Below are 18,690 nucleotides of genomic sequence, written 5' to 3' on the forward strand. Positions count from 1 at the left end.
AAGAATAAAAACAAGTGCCCTGCTTTTCTGAGGAAGCGCAGATGCCAGCTGCCCTGGGTGACAGTGGCGGAGTCCACCCCCAGGGTGACGGTGGTGGCGTCCACTGTGGATTTGACCTGGCTGTGAGTTCTGCCTCTGTACCTGGGGTGACTTGACCTCTCTGAAGAATGCCTCCCTTGTTTTCTTTTGGTGACCAATGGGGCTCATGTGGCTGGCTTGAACTCTTTTGGCAGTCAGCGTGTGGTTTTCAGTGACTTAACCCTTGGCAGGTTAGAGGAGTTTCCTTCCTGGATAGTGACCTATTCCACGCTACAAGTATGCACTGTGAGATGTAGGGAACTGAACTGCTAACTGAATCGGTTGTGCTGCTGCCCACTGCCACATTTACTGTTTCCTCCATGTGAGAGTCTAGACTCTAGAGTGTAAGCAGCAGAGAGGCAGGGGCAGAGGTGGTGTCCGAGGAGAATTCACACGGGAATATCACTTACGAAAGTGCCTGGGCACCTGCGAGTGTTAGAATTAACAATCAAAGTGGGGCATCAATGTGTAAGCTCTCTTACCAAATACATTGACGCACTTGGGGCAAGGGAAAGAAAGGCGTAAACCAGGGATAATGCTGGAAGGTCAGAGCTAATGGCCCCCCTCAGGGCTATTATTCTGAGATCAGTATTTTAAAATGATTACATTGTAACACGCTGAGCACGATAAGTGGCTCCTCTAGCCCTGTTCTGACTGTTTTCACTGCATTCTGTTTTGTCTTTTCTGGAATTCTGCATACATGGAATTGTATATTATATATCCCGTTGTCATTCTTTTTAAAATCGGTAATTCATTCACATACTTTTAAAATGGAAAAGTACTATTTTAAGCCTTTTGGGTATTCACAAAAAAGTCCTCTTCCCATCTCTGGAAATGTTTCACTCTCAATTACCCCGTCTTCCAGTTTCGAAACCACCAGTGTTAATAGTTTCATGGTGTCCTCAGCTATAGCTACTCCCCCCACCCACCAAGACAGGAACTCAGGAACTCGCTCCACAGACCAGGCTGGCCTGGAACTCACAGAGAGCCACTTGCTTCTGCTTCCTAAGTGTTGGGATCAAAGTGTGCGCCACCATGGCATAGTCTTCTTTTTTTAAAGATTTATTTATTTATTACATATACAGTGTGTTCTGCTTGCATGTATACTTACAAGCCAGAAGAGGGCACCAGATCTCATTACAGATGGTTGTGAGCCACCATGTGGTTGCTGGGAATTGAACTCAGGACCTCGGAAGGGCAGCCAGTGCTCTTAACCTCTGAGCCATCTCTCCAGCCCTGGCATATTCTTCTTAACTAGGAGGTTTGAGCACTGTTTTAAATATTATCCAAAGAACCTTAGGGCACCCCATTTATTTCTATAATACCTAGCGTTCTTTTTAGGTTCTAACTCCAGATGTCAAAATGTGACATTTACTTACGATGTCAGTAACCTTTAAGCCATATCTAGTTCAAGTTCTTGAACCTAGGATTCTAGAATCCATTGAACAAATGTGAAGATATGAGTACAAATCACATAAAACAAACCCTCCTGGCCTTAGGGAGCCAGATGCTTGATAGGAGACTCTAGACATTCCCAAAGGAGTCCTGTAATTACAGTTTCCTGGAAGGTGATTGACAGGACTAACATAGGGGGGTCAATCAAAAGAGACCAGGGCCTGGGTAAGATGAGGGCCAGAGAGGAGGGGCAGGCAAGGTGTTTGGCCCTGAAGGACTTGGTTAGGAGGTTTGGTCTAAGGGAGTTTTGGGAAGCAGGACAGGGACAAGGTCACATGACACAGTATTCTGAACAAGCATTCTTCCTGTGCTGTGAGGAGATTTAGAGAAGGGCAGGAGAACTGTGGATAAATTAGGTCACTGTCCTGACAGTCTACCTGCAGGTGAGAGTAAGTTTGATAAGGGTGGTTGGTGCTGGGGGGGACATAGGACAGGTACAAGGAAACTTTAGCAGATAAAAGCAACTGGATCAGCAAATAAATTGGAGTAGATGATAAAAATGTTTCATTTTGTTATGCAAGATGCATTAAGTTATAATGAAGTTGTTAAGTTGACTTTAATAACATGATCTAAAGTTATGCAAAAAATTGCCTCAAACTGTTTTGAAATTTTCAAAGGTTTTAGCTGGGTGGAGGACATGGTTTTACTTCCCATTTCTTATTTCCTAGTCTTGTTGAAAAATAAGTGCTTATGCTAGTGGAAACTTTTCCAGACAGGTCTCACAAATACAAATTCAAAAAACAGGGGTATCAGATTAGCAAACACTTTTGGAGCTTTTATTTTGACTGCACGATGGTAATTTCTATAATTTTGGTCACTTCTAAGTGTATAACGAAAATAATTTATAATGCCTTTATTATTTTTCTTGCTTGCTCTTCCTGAGACAGGACCCGAATGAATAGGCTGTTTTTTTGTCCCGAACTAAGTACTTCTAAGAATTTCTAAGAATTTCTTCCTTGGTGTTGGAAAAGTGCCCACCTTCTGCCCTCTGTCGGACTCCGAATAAACCCAGGGTGTCCAGAGGATCGCTGGGAGACCTGTTTAACCACAGAAAGTGCCACTGGCGTAGCGTTCCTGAGAGCTGGACTGGGGCAGCCTTCCGAAGGCTGCGCGTCCGCTCTGCGCGCCCCAGGCTTGGAAGCCGCAGCCGGACGCGGGGTGCTCGCCCCGGGGGGCTCCGAGGGGGGAGTGTATTCCGCGGCCCCGACTCGCGCCGGGCGGTCCCGCAGACTGGGAAGTCAGCAGTTTGCAGGGCCGAGGGCAGGGTGCAGGGAGAGAGGGGCGGAGGACGGAGTGGGATCTCCCCGCCTCCGCTCCCCGCGGTCCAATCCCTTCGGCTTCTGCTTTTGCTTCGCCAACCCGGGCCGCGGCCCTAACCTGCTCGCTCGAACCCATTATGCCGTAGAGGCCGGCCGGCCGGGGCTCTTTAAGGGCCTCGCCGCGCCTGCGCCCTGGGCTTTCTCTGGAGCGTCCCGGCCGGAGCCGGGCGGAGCTGGAGCTGGAGCGGGCGCGGGGCTGCGCGGCGTTCGCCTGAGTCGCGGGCGGAGCGGCGAGCGGCCGGCGGAGGGTCCCGAGTCCCGAGCTCCCGAGCGGCCGCTGGCTGGATGGGAAGTTCATGGTGACGGCGACGTCCACCACCCCAGGTTTCCAAGGTGAGCGGCGCCGCGCCAGGCCGGGCCTGCGGCGAGGGAGGCGGGCGAGCGCCGTGCGGCTCCGAGGCCCGCGCCGCCGACCTGGGCCGCTGCCGGGCTTGCGGCGCGAGCCAGCCGGGGCCTGCGTGCCTCGGGCGGCCTCGGGGGCGCCCCGGCCCGGGAGTCGTCTCCGGACTTGGAAAGTTGGCGTCTTTTTTTTTTTCCCTTTGGCGTCCGAGTTTCGCGCGCGGCGGCGGCCGCAGGCAGGTGACGGGTCCGCCAGGTGCGCCGAGTGACCGCCCCGCTGGCCTCGGAATTGACCGCACGGTTTCCGGAGGTCGTGGCGGCGGTGGCGGTGGCTTCGCTGGTTTCCCCGACCTCGGGTCATCCCGGGGGGCGTCGCCTCGCCCGGAGTTAGGCAAAACTTTTGGGCCGGTTCCCTCGCTCTCCGGTCCTGTTTTTGCTGGAGGGGATTTTAAAGAGCAGCAAGCGGGTTCCTTTGAGCTACCGTGGAGAAGAATAATCTCTTTTCTCCGCTGCGAGAACGAATTCTGGAGCTTCCTGAATGGAGTTTTTAGGGAAACCTGATCTGTTGGTAGTTTTTGATCTTTGCCCGGTATTTTGTTTTTTACATTTTAATAGTTAAAATTCCTTAGTGTTTCAGGAATTTGGTTTCTGTAGAACAGAAAATGCTCTCCTTCTTTGACAAGTTTGTGTCAAGAAGAAATAGACATTTTTGGTTGGGATGTATGCCCTTTGAGAACTGAAGTTGTTTGTTTGGTTTTGTTCTTGCTGTGTGACTAGGCAGTTGACAGACGCCTGCCTCCTACCTCCTTCGAGGATATTGCCACTATTTCTGTTTTGTTTTTAGTTTTCTGACTTTAGGTTCTGTCGGGCCTTTCCCAAGGCTGTTGTACCGATGAGTTCTCAGTGAAAATCCAGTACTTACTGACGATGCTTAATTTTTTTTTTCAAAAAAAAGTCTGCGAATTGGGTGGTGGTACAGTACTTTATCAGTGTGTGGGTTTAATTTGCATTTTTGTGGTGACTGAGGTGAAAATTACTTTATTAGCCATTTCCATATTTTGTGAAGTGCCTCTTTTACATAATATGCTTTGTTTTTCATTATCTTTTTATTTTCCTACTTTTTTTTTCAGTGCTGGGGACAGAACCTACGTCCCTGTATGAGCAACCTGTGTTACTTTCCAGGGTTTCTTTTCTCAGTGGTCTGAAAATATCTGCAGAATTCTAGAAAGAAACAACTTAGAACTCTTGAACTTTTTCTCTTGAATTTATTTAGGTACTCTTGGCCGTCACCGTTCTTAGCCCTTGATACACATTAACTCTCTGAGTTTTTAAGTTTTAAATTACATGCCACTTTTGAGTAGCTGAGCACTGTCCAAGTGGGATGTCAATTACTCCGTTGTCTAGGCTATCTAGGCTGTACCCAGACTTTAGTCAGTAACTCTTGGGGTCGTCAGGTCAGCTGCCTTGGTGTTCCGCCGCCTATGTTCGAGTATCTCTTATTTTACTTAGTAATGGCCCCAAGTGCTAGCGTACTTCACTGTTGAATGTGCTGGAAGTGGAACTGTAGAATGCTTCTTTGAAGTGAAAACGTGAATGGTCTTGACTTAATACAGTGTAGCGTTGCTGCTAAGATCTTAAGAACAATCTGCAGCCTGTAAACCCCAGGAAGGATAAAGGAGTTGTGACAGGGTTTGCCATATCCTTCTTCCTGCACAGCACAGACACAGTAATGGGTGAGAGGGAACTTCTGGGTATCCACGGGATGCCTTGGAATGTGTCCCCTGTGGCTGAGGGGGACCTGATCCGTCTATCTGGCTGCCAGTGTTCTGAAAGCTGGGCAGAGGAAAGGGACCGTGGGTGGCTGTTTGCTAAAAAACACTTCTGCCTAATCTCTTGGCTTTCAGCCTTCAGGCTCACTCTCCTTGAGTCTGGAGTTGGTCCAGGTCAGTGTTTCCAGGAATAAATTATGAGAGGATAGGAGTGGGAACCTAGAAAGTGTAAGTGTGCCCTTACACAGACTGCCTGTCTTCACCTCTTTCCCATTGACCTTGAGTCGTGCAGATCCTTAGTCTTTGGGGCTTTTGTGAGTGGCCCACACTAGTTTCTTCTTGTCCATATCCCCATTTGTAAGCTTTCAGTAGGTTTGGCTCCTCCTCTCGGCGTCACTAATTCAGATGTCTCTTTAATCCCAGCACTTGGGAGGCAGAGACAGGAACTGGAGTCACAGACAGTTGTGAGCTGCCATGTGAGTGCTGGGAATTGAACTCAGGTCCTCTGGGAGAGTAGCCAGCACTCTTAACTGCTGAGCCATTTCTCCAACCCTTCTTTGTCTTGTTTTGTTTGGGAGGGACCCATGCAGCCCAGGCTGACCTTGAACTCTTGATCCTTTTGTCTTCATTTCTGTGGAGATTACAGGCTTTTGTCACCAAGACCAACTCTTCTGTTCTTTTTAGAAGGGCTCGTTGCTCCAGAATTTTACAGTGTCAGAATTGGAAATTATTTTTAAAGATAATTCAGCCTAATGAACTATTTGATACTTTCTCTAAAGCCCTTGTTAATCCTAAATGTGGAAAAGTTAGGTAAGGGAATGGGAAATGTATTTGGTTATTTGGAAGCTTATAAATCTATGTGTTCATTAACCGTTGAGTAAGAGATTTTGCCTGTTTGTGATATATAATATTAAAACTTATTGAAAAGTTAGGATGATTTTGCTATTTCAGTAATTATACTTGAATGAAAGTACTGTAATAGGTTGAGGTAGTAGTACTTAAAATGTTTTATTTAGAAAAGGCCCCTCCCCCCAGTCGTGGGGGAGGGGCACTGGGCCTTGCGTGTGCTAACTGCTACAGCTATACCTCCATACCTGTTTCTAGAAGTTTCACACCAGAAGAAGGAAACTGTTGCTAGAGCCAGATAATGTTAATGCTGTTTACTAACCGAGTTATAGGCGAAGTAAAACCGTCCGTTAGTCGGCTTCTGTGTTAAGAATTGAATAGCTTGGCTGTTCTTTGCCCCTCTTCCTCTCCCAACCCCTCATATTTCTTTTCATGTTTTGAGTTTTTTATCCCTCCTAAGATATGTTTATTTTTATCTGTATGGGTGGGTGTTTTGCCTGCATGTACGAATGCATGTCTTTGCACAGAGTGTGTGCAGTGCCTTCAGAAGCTGGAAGAGGGTGTTGGATACTCAGGAATACGAACTTGTACAGAGTTGTAAGCACCTTGTAGGTGCTAAGAACTAAACCCAGATCCTCAGAAAGAGCTTAATCAGCGACCCGTTTCTTCAGCCAATATTTTAATTTTTCAGATGGGATCTTGTGCAGTTCAGGCTGGCCTTAGATTTGCTATGTAGCCAAGACTGCTCTTCTTGCCTCTATTTCCCAAGTGGTAGGATTGGATTATGAGGGGCACCGTTGTGTCCAGTTTTCTCTGTCTGTCTGTGTAGTCTTGATTGTCCTGAGCTCACTGTGTAGACCAGGCTGGTCTGGAACTCAGAGATATTTCTGCCTCTCAAGTGCTGGGATTGACGATTTGCAGCATGACACCTGGGCAGCTTTTACTTTAAAACACACAAGGTGTGTGTGGGCGATGGTCCAGCAGGGGCTTGCTCTCTTGATGACTGAGTTCCATCCTAGGAACCCGCATGGTAGAAGGAGAGAATGATAGTTCTCTTGATAGTTGTCTGACTTCCACATGCTTACCCTGATAGGTGCATGTGGTACCTGTATCCATATGCACTAAAAGAATACATCTAACATTTATTGTTTTCTTTTCAGAGCCCACTCAAGCCTAGGTGTCCCCCCCTCCCCCCGTTTCAAGTTTAAGACAGGGTCTCACTGTAGAGCCTTGGTTTGCCTGGAACATGCTATATATATCAGGCTGGTCTTGAACTCAGATCTTGCCTGTCTCTGTGCTAGGATTAAAAGTGTGCATCATAGAATTTTGAATCAGAGTTCTCTATAGTTCCCAATAAAGTAGAAATAATATGTATGTTTCTTTAAGGTTTAGCTTATATAATTTAAAGTATATGCCTTCTGTGTATATGTAGTATGTGGGTATGTGTATGCATGTTTGCATGTGTGGGTACACATGGATATGTTTGTAGCTTTAGGGGGTTCACTTTCCACCTTATTCAGTGAGGCAGTGTCTCAACTAAACACAGAGATTACTGGTAATGGCTAGTCTAGCCTGGGGGAGCCTCCTGTTTCCCTAAGAGAACTGACATTTCAGGCGGGCCTCTTGGATGCTGGGTCCAAACTGCAGTCCTCGCGCTTGTAGCTTTTTACCCACTGAGCTCCCCTGTCCAGTGCCTTTAAATTATGTATTGCCATTTTCTGTATTCAAATATCCCTATGAGATCTGTGGTGCTAAATAGATTTACGGAATGTTTAGCCAAAGAACCCGTGAGCCATTCTGCTCTTCATGGAACTTTAACAAGCGTTAATAAGACAAGTGCGTCCCACTACACAGAATCCTTCTGTCCTGCTACAGCACCTCTGTTTCCCTTTGTGTTTCTAAATAACATGCAGGGTGTCAGTCAGAAATAACCTTGGGACGGGCGGTGGTGGCGCACGGCTTTAATCCCAGCACTCGGGAGGCAGAGGCAGGAGGATCTCTGTGAGTTCGAGGCCAGCCTGGTCTACAAGAGCTAGTTCTAGGGCAGGTTCCAAAAGCTACAGAGAAACCCTGTCTCGAAAATCCAAAAAAAAAAAAAAAGAAAAAGAAAGAAAGAAAAACCTTGGGAAACACTGTTTGTCATGATGGTATGAGTGCCTTTCCAGTTAATTCTGTGGTCTCCAGTTTCTCAGAGAGGACTGTCCCGTCTCTCATTCCTGCATCGCATCCTGATGGCTGCATTTCCAGCCGTCTGTCGTGATTGATCTTTCCCTGCTTGTGCCATCTACAGTCTTCTGTTGCTGGGCTTTCTGTTATTGCAGTTCATTTTCTCTTTCAAGTGGGCAAAGATAATGCGAGTTCAGAACTCGTTCATTGTTCTTTGTGCTCATCCAGCACTCAGCTGTGTTCTGAAAAATGTTCCTAGAAGCTGGGTGAACTGGCCCCGATCTGGGCTTGCTTTGTTGGTTTGCTCTTGATTGTCTCACAAGCTCATTATTAGGGTTCCAGAAGGACCTGCTAGTTCTCCGTGTTATTCATCACTGATGAGAATAGGATTGAACCGACTTCCTTTTTTTTTTAAAATAATTTATTTTTATTTTATGTGCATTGGTGTTTTGCCTGCATGTATGTCTATGTGAGGGCATTAGATCTTGGGGTTACAGACAATTGTGAGCTGCCCTGTGGGTGCTGGGGCTTGAACCCGCGTCCTTTGGAAAAGCAGTCAGTGCTCTTAACTGCCGAGGCATCTCTCCCGCTCCTGAACTGACTTTCTTGTGGACAGTGCTTCCTGGCTTTTATTCATGGGGCCTTTTTTCTTTTTCTTTTTCTTTTTCAAGACAGGGCTTCTTTGTGTAGCCTTGGCCGTCTAGAACTCATTATGTAGGCAGGCTGGCCTTGAACTCACAGAGATCTGCCTGCCTTTCCCTCCCGAGTGCTGGGATGACAGGTGTGAGCCACCGCTGCCTGGTTTATAAAGCACAGGTACAGAAATGATGAATGGCTGTCTTTGGCTTGGTATAGATATTTTGCCTTGTCAAAGATAAACTCAAGGGTTTTTACAAATGAATTTATTGGAACTGGATAAAATTGTAGCTTTAATAAACAATTATGTAACATGACATTTTGTAGTTTAGAAGACAGCTTAATTAAGGATGGATTTTAAATTAAAAATATTTAAAATTTTATTTGTTGTATGTATATGATGTATGCGGGCATGTGTGTTTCATGGCACATGTATGGAGGTGAAGAGCTGTGTGGATTCTGTGCTCTCCTTCTACCTATGTGTGGGCTTCATGGGTGGTCTCGGGCTGCCAAGCTTGTGCAGCGAGCACCTCTGCTCCTGGAGCAGTGCCACCAGCCCCGAGGATGGTTTTGAGAGAACAATCTACGAGGAATAGTCTTGGATATTTATCTGGCGTTCCCGTAATAGATGAGAACAAAATTAAAGAATCAACTTGATTGTTTTTTTGAAAACAGAAGGGTCTGTCACACTGATGGATAAAGTTTATAGAGGTTGTGAGTAGTTTGGTGCGTTTGCTGTCACACAGGCAGATCAGTGTGCAGGAACTGTGTCAGGTCCAGGAAAGCCAGGCGTGGGGAGCAGGGGCCTCTGTGCATGGACAGAAGTCCTCGTTCACAAGACATTAACTGAGGGAAGACACAGTTTTATGTATCCTTGGTTCTAAGCAGGGGCATGACTTTTCAAAGTGTGGTTTAGTGTTTGATTTTTATCAAGGCTTTCCGTAACTAGTCAAAGAAAAAAACCCAGTGAACTAAAAGTTTACATCTTTATTTTTTAAAATTTTTATTTATTTTATTATTATTATTATTACTATTTTGAGACAAGGTCTCTACATAGCCCTGCCTGGCCTTGAACTCACAAAAGATCTGCCCACCTTTGCCTCCTAAGTACTGGGAAAAGTTTTATGTCTTGGGCTCAGACCCAGAGCCTTGAGAACGCTAAGTATACACACTCTCATTGATCTGTACCTGAGCCACAGTTTCCTTTATCGATTTGTTTGAGACAGGGTCTTGGTATGTAACCCTGGTTAGCTTGGAAGTCATCATATAGAACAAACTACCCTTAAACTTACCTGCTTTTGCCTCCCAAGTGCTGGGATCACAGATGTGAACCGTCACACATAGCTCTACCCTCCCCCCTTTAAAAAAAAAGGGGAAAATGAGTCTCTTTATGTGTTGTTGTGTGGCATGCATTTTCCTGGGGAGACACACATTTATTCTCAGTCCAGTTAGGGAACCCAGGACAGACAAGTCAGACAGTAAACCAATGAGTTTTAATTGGGGTTCCTTACGGGAATGTGGGTGAGAGGTCACTTAGAAGAGCAGAAATGACTCAAAGATAGTCTCATTACGAAAGCCCACCTCAGCATCTCAGCAGTCTTCATCATTACCTTGGGGAGGGAGGGACCTAGTGAATCTGGTCAGTTTCAGGGACTTCCTGAAGCTAATTGTTGTGTCTTAAGAAACTTCCTTGCAGCCGGGCGGTGGTGGCGCACGCCTTTAATCCCAGCACTCGGGAGGCAGAGGCAGGTGGATCTCTGTGAGTTCGAGGCCAGCCTGGTCTAGAAGAGCTAGTTCCAGGACAGGAACCAAAAGCTACTGAGAAACCCTGTCTCGAAATTTAAAAAAAAAAAAAAAAAAAAAAAAAAAAAAAAAAAAAAAAAAGAAACTTCCTTGCAGGATAGAAAGTTTCAGTTTTAGAGGGAACTGCTAGATAGCATTGTGTTGTCCAGGCTCTTCCCAACTGCTGGTCTAAGAATAACAATCCACTTTAGACTCCACAGTAGCTGTGGCTGATGCACGGAACAATGTTAGGCTGAATTAAATTTATTATTGTATTTTATGTGTATGGGTGTTTGACCTGCATATATGTCTGTGCACCATATATGTGCCTGGGCTTTCAGAGGCCAGAAAGCAGCGTCCCGGAGATTGAAGTCGCAGATGGTTGTGGCTGCCGTGTGGTAGCCGTGCAAGAGTGGCCTGTGCTCTTAGCTGTTGGTTTCAGGACAGGGTCTCTTTAGCTTCAGCTGTCCTGGAGCTAGCTTTGAAAACTCGGCTGGCCTTGAACTCACAGAGATCTGCTTTCCCCTGCCTCCCAAGTGCTGGGGTTAAAGGTGTGTGCCTGGCAACTAAATTTTTTTTTGAGACAAAATTGATGTTTATGAAATGCACATACTTTTTCTGTACAGCAGGTGTTATGTGTGCCAGTGATTAACCCTACTGTTATGTCTTTTTTATCATCAGTTAGGTTTTTTTGTTGGCTGCTGCTGTTCTTGAACTTCACGACTTCACGTAGACGATACAGTGTGTGTGTTATTTTTTCTGGGGTATGTGTTGTGTCAGTATAGTATACCACAATTTGTCCATTCTCTTATTTGGCTATTATGAGTCAAGTTACAGTGACTATTTGATTACAGATTACTTTGTAAACATATATTTTTATATCTGTTAAATAACTAGGCATGGATTTACTGAGTCATAGGACAGCTCTAAAGTATATTTTTGCTCTTAATTTTTAATTTTAATTTTATTTTTTGAGAGTAGCTCCCCCTTTAATGTAGCCCAGGTTGACTTTAAATAGAGATCTTCCTGCCTCTGCTGCTTGAGTCCTAGAATTCTTACAGGCATCCACAGCCATGTTTGCTGGATGGATAAGTGCTAGACAACTTGTCTAAGTGGTGACAGCATTTTCATGTTCTGCCCTGAAGTCTGTCAGAGTGACAAGTCAGAAATGCCAGTCTGGTACAGTTGAATAGGGAAAATAGAACTAAATGACACTTTTAAAAGTTGATGTGTGATGTTCCAAATAATTGGTAGAGAGAAACTGTCAGGGCATGGAATCATTACCTCTTCATATCTGAGCATGCCAGTCATCAATATAATGAACACAGTGAAGTAGAAAGTTTTGGAGGGAAACATTTTGCTTGTAAGTAGTAATTTGGGTGAAGGAAGTAGATAACTCTGAGAGTGTGTGTGGTGATGAGAGTCCAGACACCTGGGAACTTTGCTGAGTCAGTGACTCCAGCCCCAGAAACACATGTCTTGTAGCTTAATTAGATTATTTAGAATTAAATGCTCTTGTTAGCTTTGGCAAAAATGCCGTTTGTGGGGCTGAAGAGAAGGCTCTTTTGTTAGGAGTGCTTGCTGCTCCCCCACAGGGCCTGGGTTCGGTTCCTGTGCCCATATTGGGTGGCTGACAGCCACTTGTAGCTTCAGCTTCAGGGGCCTGATGCTCACCTGATACATATGTGTATGTGCACAGAAATAGAAATGGAGTAAATAGTTTCAGAAATTTTATTTATTTTCTAAAAAGGCATGTCATTGTGAAATGGTAGCTGGTGGATGTTTTTGTTTTTTGTTTTTTTTTCATTAGAAACTATTGTTTAATTTACAGAACAGAAGTTTTCTTTTGTACACAATGCTGGAGATCAACCCAGGGCTCATGACTATGAGGCCTGTGCCGCACTATAGGGCTGTACCTTTTAACCGCAGATGCTAACTGCAAAATCGGGAAAACAGGGATTGTTTCTTTACACATTACAGGATTTATGTTTAATATGAGCAGTTATAAGGAAGGCCTTTATTATTCACCATTTGATATTAGTATTATACTAATCTAGGAGAAAAAAGTTAAGTATAGTTCATTAAAGGGTCTTTTCAGAGGAATTTGGAATATTCATGAGATGTGTTGATAAACTCATTTTTCAGTATAACATTTATCTTAATATTTTAAAAAAGATTTATTTATTATGTATACAGTGTTCTGTCTGCGTGTATGCCTGCAGAACAGAAGAGGGCACCAGATCTCACTACAGATGGTTGTGAGTCACCATGTGGTTGCTGGGAATTGAACTTGGGACCTTTGGAAGAGCAGTCAGTGCTCTTAACCTCTGAGCCATCTCTCCAGCCCCTATCTCAATATTTTAATTGAATTTTTCTAAATAGGATCTTGGTTGAGTGGAATTCTCAGGGCTGTGACATGTTTTTTTGCTTTTATGTCTTATAATTTTAGCGTACTTAGGGTTTCTATTGCTGTGAAGAGACACCATGACCGTGCGTGACAAGTTTTAGAAAGGAAAACATTTAGTTGGGGCTGGCCTACAGTTTCAGAGGCTTAGTCCATTTTCACCATGGTGAGAAGAATGGCAGTGGGCAGGCAGACATGGTGTTGGAGAAGTGGTTGAGAGTTCTAATCTTGATCTGCAGGCAGCAGGAAATGAACTGTGTCCCATACTGGCTGTAGCTTGAGCATATGAGACCTCAAAGCCCGCCCCCACAGTGACACACTTCCTCCAACAAGGCCACACCCACTCCAATAAGGCCACACCTCCTAATATGGGCAGGCATTCAGACACTGAAATGGGAGCCATTCCTGTTAAAAGCACCACACTTTTTTTTTTTAAATTTTAATTTTTTTTTTAAGATTTATTTATTTATTATGTATACAACATTCTGCCTCGATGTATGCCTGCACGCTAGAGGAGGGCGCCAGATCTCAATACAGATGGTTGTGAACCACCATGTGGTTGCTGGGAATTGAACTCAGGACTTCTGGAAGAGCAGCCAGTGCTCTTAACCTCTGATCCATCTCTCCAGCCCCAAGCACCACACTTCTTACAGTAACTTAGAGTTGAGATCAGTTTCAGGGCTGCTGTGGTATGACTCTAGCATTTATTAGCTAAGGCACTTGGGGGAAGTTGTTGAATTTCAGATGCTTCAGAAAAATCTCTCTCAGTGAGCATTAAATAAGATGGGAATGCCCAGTCTTGTGTCTTGTTCTGAAATTCAGTTGTCACATGACATCTAAGGAAAGAGAATTTCAGCACTGTTGCTCTTGTTTCTTGTTTTTCCCTCTCTCCATAATTCCTATGAATTTTTAAAGACTAAATCCAGTGCTTGTTGTATTTCCACCTTCCATTTCTCAGACAACTGTTAACTTATGTTTCACCCCAGGGCTCTGCTGGCTAGTGTCAGCAACAACACTGAAATCTTGTACAACTTAATTTCTCTCTCTCCCTTTCAATGCTGGGGGCTGGAGAGATGGCTCAGAGGTTAAGAGCACTGTCTGCCCTCCCTCCCTCCCTCCCTCCCTCCCTCCCTCCCTCCCTCCCTCCCTCCCTCCCTCCTTCCTTCTGTTCATTTAACCTATAAGTCATCATGTGTCAGTCAAGCCTCCAAGGTGGGTCCCAGTGTTCCTATCTCCTGATATTTATGTCCATATTTAGTTTCTTTATACACCGAACAGGACCAAGTTGTGTAACCAATAGAATACTGACAAAATAACAGTGTGTCTTATGAAGCCAGGCCGTATAACTTACAGCATCCTCTGTCTTGCTCATTTTCTCTGGGAAAGGCTAGTTGACTCTGAGGCTCCTGAACAGTCTTAGGGAGGGGTCCACCTGGTTGGGATTGGAGGCTCTTTGCCAGAAGCCTTTGAAGGAGCCCTCTTAAGATAAAAGCAGGTCTTCCAGCTCCAGTCGCTGTGTCTCTATGAAAGACTCTAAACCAAGAATGCTCAGGTAGAGGGCACCCCAAATTGCTCAGAAAAAATGTAAGGCAATAGATGTGTGGTGCATTAAGATAGTAGGTTTGGGGGGCATACCCACAGAGCCTTTGAACTTGGCTCGCAGGTTACCTTCACAGGTGGCTAGGATAATGTGTGGCGTTTTCAGACCTCTCAGACTGGGCAACTCCAAAGCAAGCACTCCTGCTGAGCCACACTCTGCAGCTTGGTTTCTTATTAAAACAAAACCCACATCATATCCTCTCTCTCCTTTTCAATGCTGGGGGACTGGAACTTAGTACCTCTGGAGTACTGGGCAGGTGTCTACCACTAAGTTACACCACCAGCTCCTATCCTTATCTGAAAGCAGACATAGGCCACCATTAGGGAAGGAATGAAAATGGTTGTCAAAATCATTGAACAATTTAGTGTTTGTTTCTACACTTCATTACTAGTGAGTTCCTTGAGAAGGAATTTTATTTTATTTTATTTATTTATTTTTTTTGGTTTTTTGAGGCAGGGTTTCTCTGTGGTTTAGGAGCCTGTCCTGGAACTAGCTCTTGTAGACCAGGCTGGTCTTGAACTCACAGAGATCCACCTGCCTCTGCCTCCCAAGTGCTGGGATTAAAGGCGTGCACCACCACCGCCCAGCTTCTTGAGATTCTTGGGAATCTTAAGTTTCTCAGATGTTGTCAAACTTTATACCTGTGCTTAATGTCTTAGGATTTTTATTGCTGTGAAGAGACACCATGACCATGGTGACTTTCTTTTTGTTTGCTTTATTTTTCGAGGCAGGGTTTCTCTGTAGCTTCAGAGCCTCTCCTGGAACCAGCTCTGTAGACCAGGCTGGCCTCAAACTCACAGAGATCCTCCTGCCTCTGCCTCCCGAGTGCTGAGATTAAAGGCGTGCGCCACAATTGCCCAGTGACTATGGTGACTCTTATAAAGGAAAACATTTAATTGGGGCTGGGTTACAGTTTCAGAGGTGTTGTCCATTGTCGTCAGTGCTGCAGACATGGTGCTGGAGAGGTGGGTGAGGTTATATATCTCGATCTGCAGGCAGCTGGAAGTGACCATGTCCCACACTGTGTAGCCTGAGCGTGGGAGACCTCAAAGCTCACCCACCCCTCCAGTGACACACTTCCTCCAGCAAGGCTGCACCTCCTCTAACAAGGCCTCGCCTCCTAATAGTGCCTGTTATAATTGTTCGTCACTTTAAGAGACAAGCCACGCCCACTCCCTGCAGCCCCTCCCTCCGTCGTCATCTTGACTCTGTTCCCTTTCCCTCTTCCCCCTCTTCTCTCTCGCTCTGTCCTTTTCTTTCTCTTCCCTTTCTCTCTCCTCTTTTCTCCCCCTCCTCCCCTCTTTCCTTCCCATTCCATAATTTAATAAATATCCAGTTCTATTCTGTATAATGTGTCTGTCCATGTGCCTCCCACCCGCTCAACTGAGGCTGGGAACTTGGGGACTCACTGTCTGTGGGATGATTGGGCCCTGCCCCGGCTGGCGGCTCTCGGGACCTGCTGCCCGGCCCCCACTGCTCGGGACCGCAGGCAATTTCATAACAGTGCCACCTCCTATGAGCAAGCGTTCAAACACGAGTCTGTGGGGCCATTTCTGTTCAGACTACCACACCTGGTTAGATACGCATAGTGGATGTTAAGAATTTAGAAGGGGCAGTGAGATGGCTTAGTGAGTAAAGGTGGTGGCCCGAGTTCCGTCTACTCCAAGTTGTCCTTGACTTCTACATGCCCGCTGTGGCACATGTGTGCCCCTGCCCTCCCAATAAATGTAGTTTAAAATTTTAAAGACAAAAGAATTGTAAAAGTGTTAGTAATTAAATCTCAGAAGCTGCTACATAGCTTGGTGGGAGTTGTTGTTAGCTATGCAGATGACCCTGTTGTCCTGTAGGGAAAAGATTAAACCACAGACAGCTGTGGAACACAACATTGACCTGTAATCATTCAGTTTAGGATTTGCTGTTAGTCTCTGGGATCAGGTTGGGAAACATCTCTATATCTGTGTCTTTCCTTCTTCCTCCCCTCTGAGATAGGATCTCATGTGGCCTTGAGTTCTCTATATTGTTGACTGAGGTTTCTGTTCCACCAGGTTCCATACCTGTTTAGTCCCAAATAAACACACAGAGATCTACATTAATCATAAACTGATTGGCCTAGTAGCTCAGGCTTCTTATTAATTCTTATAATTTATATTAGCCCATAATTCTTGACTGTTAGCCACATGGCTTGGTACCTTTTTCCAGTTTCAGGAAATAGTACCATCAGTTGCTGAAGTCAGATTTTACCTTTGAATTGCCCTTCCTTATTCTCTATCTGTTTCATTAGGAAGTCACTTTGCAGACTGGAGAGATTGGCTCATTGGTTAAGGCAGCAGCTGCTCTTCAGAGGACCCAAGTTCAGTTTCCAGCACCCACATGCAGCTCACAGCTGTTTGTAACGCAGTTCCAGGGGATCTGACATCCTTACACCAATGCGCATAAAAATAAAATTAAATAGATTAAAAAAAGAAAGTCGCTTTGCTTCTGTTTATCTCTGTTGTCCACTCAACAGCCTATAAATAAAGCATAATTATTTTTACTTAGATTTAATAGTCCTCTGCTTAATCTCTTTACTGTCTGATATTGCCTCCCTATAAATAAGCTTTTATATAGATTATTCTTTTATAAAGCAGATTAAGATCATGATATTCCTATGTTTTTCCCAATTACAGTCTAGATAGATCTCAGATTCCTTTTAATATCTTCTTTATGATTTGAACCCTGATAATATTTTCCTTCAGGTTGGTCTGCTGTAGCCTTACTAATCTCCCCTTGGAACCCGGCCTCTTTAATACTAAGGCCAATAGCCTAACATAGCCTGCAAACCATTGCGTGCTTAATCTGTGATTAGTTTGGGTTGAGATGTTGTACAAGTGTAACATACATGTTGACTTCCAGATTTAGTATTAAAGAATGCTACAAATCACCCACTTATCTATCAAAATAACATTTGGATAAATGCAACCTGCTTTTACTTTATAAAAATTGTAACTAATGTAAAAATTTAAGTATTTATAATAATATAATTACTATATTTATAATAGTTATAACAATGCACAATTTTTAATAGTTGCAGTTTTTGCATCTGTGCCTCATCTTGTATTAGTGCTCCTCTTCCCACCTTCTCCCTCTTTCCTTCTTTCATCCTTCTTAGTTTTTTGAGATAGTCTCTCTGTAATCCTGGGACTGTCTCCCCTTTGCTGGGTTACAGGTGTGCACTATCGTTCCTGACTCTAAGGCTGCTGTTCAACCCATCAGATTTTCTTTATTTCCTCAAAGCCTTTGCACGTACTGATTCTTTCTTACTCTTCCCTTGTGTGGCCCTTTGCACATTTGCCTTCTCCTTTTATAGATCTTATGTTTTTCCCTCTTTGAAAGGTGGTCCTGACCAGTCCCTCAGGTCTTCAGACTTACTGCCTTCATGCTGTATTCCCGTGTGTGTTTGTTCACTTTTAGTCTGCTTTATTGACTAACTGTGAAAGGAACTAGAAGACGCATACATAAAAATACATACTAAAGACCACGCCTTTTCACATCAATGTTAATTTGTATGGAGAGGAGTGAAGAAATTGGCCGTATGCTGGTGTAGGTGTGATTCAGTTCAGGGAAGCACAACCTGAGAACCCAGCCTGCGTGTCACTGTGTTTTGCAAGCCATGCTGGAGTGTTTACGTGGGTCTTTACCTGAGTTTTTGAGGGTTGATGGCCAGGGCACTTCCTTTACACCGTGCTAGGCCTTCGAGGTAGCAGGTCCTCCTACAGGAATATCTCACATGCTTCAGTTTGGCTCTTTCTCGTTCATTGTTGATGTTCTGAGGGTATCATTATAATTCAGCATTCAGGTCAGTACCAGGTACCACTCCTGCTTAAATAAGATCTGAAATAATGCCTTACAGGAAGGGTGCTTGCCAGGTTAGTTTGATTTTTTTCTATTGTATTTTCACATATCACATGTATGTATGTGTGTTTGTGTCTGTCTGTCTGTTCGTCTGTATGTGTCAGTGGGAACAGGAAAAAGGCTCTTGCTGTGAAACTCTCACCACTTGAATTTGATCCTGGAACTCAAAAATTAGAAGGTGAAAAAATAGAAGGGGTCTCCACAACGTTGTCATCTGATCTACACACACACACACACACACACACACACACACACACACACCATACATTGGCTTTTGTGGTTCCCCTCATCGTATGTGTGTTTATAATTATTTATAGTTATAAAAATTGGAATAGGGAATCTGAGGATATTAGTGTGACTTTGATTTTCTATTGTGCACTAAATCAAAGCAAAGCATGTCTTAGG

General features: G+C 44.5%; 1 protein-coding gene across 8 annotated transcripts in view; it reads left to right on the forward strand.

Annotated features, from left to right (window-relative positions):
• Evi5 (ecotropic viral integration site 5) overlaps positions 1 to 18,690 on the forward strand; it is a 143,143-nt gene that overhangs the window by 2,404 nt on the left and 122,049 nt on the right. For 7 of the 8 annotated variants that reach the window (XM_057771080.1, XM_057771082.1, XM_057771087.1 and 4 more), the window contains exon 1: positions 2,971 to 3,185. The exons of the other annotated variant lie outside the window; for it this stretch is intronic. The gene's annotated coding sequence lies outside the window, so the exon portion shown is untranslated. Of the gene's footprint in view, positions 1 to 2,970; positions 3,186 to 18,690 lie in introns of those variants that run through there. 8 annotated transcript variants of the gene reach the window in all.

The sequence above is a fragment of the Chionomys nivalis genome, chromosome 6 (assembly GCF_950005125.1).
Source record: "Chionomys nivalis chromosome 6, mChiNiv1.1, whole genome shotgun sequence".
Lineage (NCBI taxonomy): Eukaryota > Metazoa > Chordata > Mammalia > Rodentia > Cricetidae > Chionomys > Chionomys nivalis.